The following is a 4,591-nucleotide window of genomic DNA, read 5'->3' as shown; positions in this document are numbered from 1 at the left end:
GACAGATTCTTTCAAAGGAAGCCTAATACATGTATATTGTTGCCCATAAAGTTGGAATAAAATATGTTTACCCCCTTTTGTGAAATGACTGTGACAATGTGATTTATTTTTTATTTTGATAGTCAAAGCTGCTTACTGATGTGTAAATCAAAAGAGGAATGTCTGAAAACAAAAGTATTACAACTTTGTGGGCAGCAATGTATATTGGCCTTAATCCTCAGTTGTGGGAATAAGTAACACATGTGGATGCAACAAGTAAGTGTCAATTTTAACCATTAAATCTGAAGAAAGTCTTAAGTTCCTGTGGTGAAAATCAGGGAAGACAAGTGAAGTCCCCGGTAAAAGCCAAAACGAGTTGAGTTCATGGAATTTCCAAGTCAAGTAAAATTAACTTTTGATGATGCATGAAAATATGAGATGATAATCAATTACAAGCCCAAATGAACAACAATGGTGGCTGGCACTCTGTTTACAGCCTTCTTCATTTTTGCAGTGTCTCGTCTTTCATTTGGGGGCTGCTTTAACATGAATGACACCAGTGGTGTGCAGTGAGGTTCATGGCTGGTGAGGCACTGACTCTGAAAGAGTCAGATCTACAAAATAGGACTCTGGCTGGTGAGCCAAACAAAATGATGGACACAGAACCACAATTAACTGATGAACTAAGTGCAATGATAGTACTATATCCTCCTGAGACCAAGGAAAGTGAAAGTATTAGCTTTTTTACATTAAACAGTTGTCTTGTTTGGAAACTGCATAATGCAACAGTTTTTTTCAGTTTCATTTTTAAAATTATGTATGTGTACGTATACGTATGTATGGGTTCTCTCCGGGTACTCCGGGTTTCTCCCACCATCCAAAGACATCCTCTGATAGGTTAATCTAATATGCCCATAGGTGTGAGAGTGATTTGTTTGTCTCTATATGTCAGCCCTGCGATGAACTGGTGACATGTCCAGGTCGTACCCTGTACCCATAAGTAGCTGGGATAGGCTCCTGTGACCCTAGTGAGGATAAAGCGGGTTCAGAAAATTAATTTTTATTTATGTTTTATTGGAATGTGAAATGGACAGTATTTTTTAAAAGTAAAACTGTGAAACTTTTGTCCCCTACACAAGACAAAAATGCATTGCGGGGTCTCAGGAGGATATGAAGTGTCCAGAAGGTGGCAGTACAGCCTTTACTGAAAGATGCTTATTTGGTTACACATAGACAAGAATGGTACATGTCAGTACAGAGTTACCATGCAGTAAGAGCATGTCAATAAATGAGCTGGCTCCCTGTAGAAGCTAGCCCAAATGTTCTTGAGTTTCTTCTTGAAAAATAGAAGCAGAACATTGCATGGTACCACAAGGGGGGTCAAGTAAAAAGACAAAAAACTGAAGCAAAATGGATTCAGTAAAACCGCCAGTTCTGTTAAAATGATTGGGAATCTGGACGCAAGTTGGAGAACCATCAAACAGCAATTCTTGCTGTATATTGTTGGAGTGGATTGCAGGGCAGATGAAAGAAAAGTAGCCCTACTGCTAACCATACCCAGTGCCGATGCTATTGAGATTTTCAACACAATTGTCTACAATGAACTCAAAGACAAAGATAAGTTTGATGAGGTCATTAAAAAAATCGACGAGCACTGTCTTTCTACAGACTGATCTCATGCAATAGCGTTGTATGTCATGCCAGTCCTTATGGCATTTGGGGTGCTATGCCTATGCATTTATTGTTATTATGTGTTATTCAACGCCATTTGATTGCGTGTCAGTGTACGCTAAGATCTCCAGTTTACATATCTGTAATTGCTAACCCTAAACCTAACCCAAACCCTAACCCACTAATCGTGTGGTATTTGACGTGTCGTGAACATACACATGAAAAGCTTATAATGCATACAGATGCAATTAAAAGTGCCATGTTATCCATACACAATTCATGATATCATGTTGCGTTCTAAGAAAAATTAAACTTATGAGAGCTTTGTTTTTTGTTCGCGCCTTCAACAGCCTGGTGAGTCTTTTGGCAGTTTTCTCACCAGTCTAAAAATAAAAGCTCAGTTCTGCAACTTTGGAAACCTGAGACGCAATGATAAGGGACCAGATTGTATTTTGGACTAATGAAAAGAAACTAAGAGAAAAAATGCTGAGGGAAACAGATCTCACATTGGAAAGTGCTATGAAAATAAGTCAAGCCAGTGAGCTAGCAAAACAACATGCACTTATGTTTCAAGCAGTACCACAAGACCAAGTATCTGTTAAAGCAATGATAATGAAAGGAATATCACTCTACAAGTTTAAACAGAAAGACAAAAGCAAAGAATATGACCAAGGACAGTACAGTTGCAAGAAATACGATGAAACGCACAAACCAAGACAATGTCTGACATTTGGCAAAATTGTGCAAAATGCGAGAAACAAAATCACAATGCCAAAATGTGTCATACTAAGAAAAAGATACACACAGTGCAGGGAAGACACCAACGAAAGTGATGATATGAGTGAATCATTTTTCATCATGTCATGTGGTGAAAATGACAAACAATCTAAAAGCACCAGTGACAAAGAACATACTGTATGGGCAGTAAAAGAAGACAAATGGACTGTACCCCTGAAAGTAAATGGGATACTGGTAACATTTAAAATCGACTTTTTATTAAAGCCAACTTGATCAATGAAACTGATCTGAAAGCACTTGTGGAGAAACCAAAAATATTCATAAACAAAACGACATCACTGAAAGCATACAACAATCAGCCAATAAAAAGGGTGGGTGGCTGCAGACTCAAAGTGACAGTGACAGACAACATAATCTGATGTTCACCATTGTGCCTAGAGATCACGAGTCAATACTGGGAGACAAGGCATCAGAGAAGCTGGGACCAGTAAAGAGAATCTATCAGATAAAGTGACAGCATCAAAATGGACAAACAAGGCCAAAAACAGTCTCTTTCTCAGAGTGAAGGGAGTACACATGTGAGCAAATATGCTGCAGTCTTCAAAGGTCACGGCACCCTACCTTACACTTAAAATACACCTCAAAGAAGATGCCAAGCCTGGAGTTCATGCTCTAAGAAGAGTGTCAGCGCCTCTCAAAACTGGTTTGAAAAATGAACTTGACAGAATGAAAAAGATGGGCATCATGGAGCGAGAGGAAGACCCCACAGCCTGGGTAAATTCCATCACGTATCATAAAGCAGAGCTCACCTGAACTTTGTGTTTGCTTAGATCGCAAAGACCTGAATGAAAATATTAAAAGGGAACATTATCAGATCCTCAAGCCAGAGGAGATCCTGAGCAATATGGCCGGTGCAAAACAAAACAACAACACGGTGGGAGACTTGAAAAACTTTTACAAAGAGTGAAAAAGTTTGGACTAAAACTAAAAAGAGAAAAATGCCTTTTTGGGGTTACAGAGATGACATTCTTGGGGGACAAGCTCACAGCAAATGGGATGTTGCCTGACAAGTCCAAAGTGTAAGTCATACTGGACGTGCCTGCTCCTACTGACAAAAAAGGAATCCTACAAGTCATGGGGATGATTTACTTCCTTAGCCAGTTCATCCCTAACCTCTCCTCCAAGACTAAAAACCTCAGAGAGCTGCGTGAGTAGACCGCTAATCAAGAGAAGGAAGGGAAAGACCTATAAAGAACTGTTACTGCTGAGCCAGTCCTAACAATCTTTGATCCTACAAAGCCCACCAAAATATCCACAGATGTCTCAAAAGATGGATTAGGTGTCATTCTGTTACAAAGGAACAAAGACACATGACAACCTGTGGCATATGCGTCCAGAACAATGACAGAAACAGAAAAACGCTATGCTCAGATTGAAAAGGAGATGTTGGGCCTTGTGTTTGGATGCAGAATGTTTCATAGTTATGTTTATGGACTGCCCAGATTTACTGCAGAGACTGATCATAAACCACTCATTTTAATCCTCAAAAAGAATCTCAACGACATGTCTCCCAGAATAGAGTATATGATGATGACATTACAGTGCTATGACTTTGAACTCATCTACATGCCAGGAAAGTACATACTCCTGGCCAGTGACACACCTGACAGCTCTGCAGCTGAAGACGTTGAGTCACACATCAACATGGTTTCAGCCTCACTGCCTGCAACTAACGCCATGTAGCAGCAAATAGCAAAAGAGACAGCAGTGGACCCTCTGCTGAAAAAAGTGGCTGACTGTGTAAATGGTGGCTGATCAAAAGGTCTCTGCCCACAGTTCTTCACTGGATGAACCGAGTTGTGCATGTCAAATGGTCTCCTGTTGAGGAAAGACAGGATTGTTATACTACAAACCACGTGCCAAGACATGCTCCAACATCTTCATGACAGTCATCTGGGAATGGAGAAATGTAAGAAGAAGCCATCTACTGGTCAGGTATCAACAAAGGCATAGAGGAAATAATACAAAAATGTGAAATACGACTCAAGCATCATTACAAACTAATCAAAGAGCCAATGCTCGTAGCAGACCTTCCCATTGCACCCTGGGAAAGAGTAGGTACAGATTTATTTAATTTAAATGGCAAGGACTATCTGTTAGTCATTGATCATTATTATTCAAACTACCCTGAGATCGCTCAACT

The sequence above is a fragment of the Sphaeramia orbicularis genome, chromosome 16 (assembly GCF_902148855.1).
Source record: "Sphaeramia orbicularis chromosome 16, fSphaOr1.1, whole genome shotgun sequence".
NCBI lineage: Eukaryota > Metazoa > Chordata > Actinopteri > Kurtiformes > Apogonidae > Sphaeramia > Sphaeramia orbicularis.
This window is presented reverse-complemented; position numbering follows the sequence as displayed.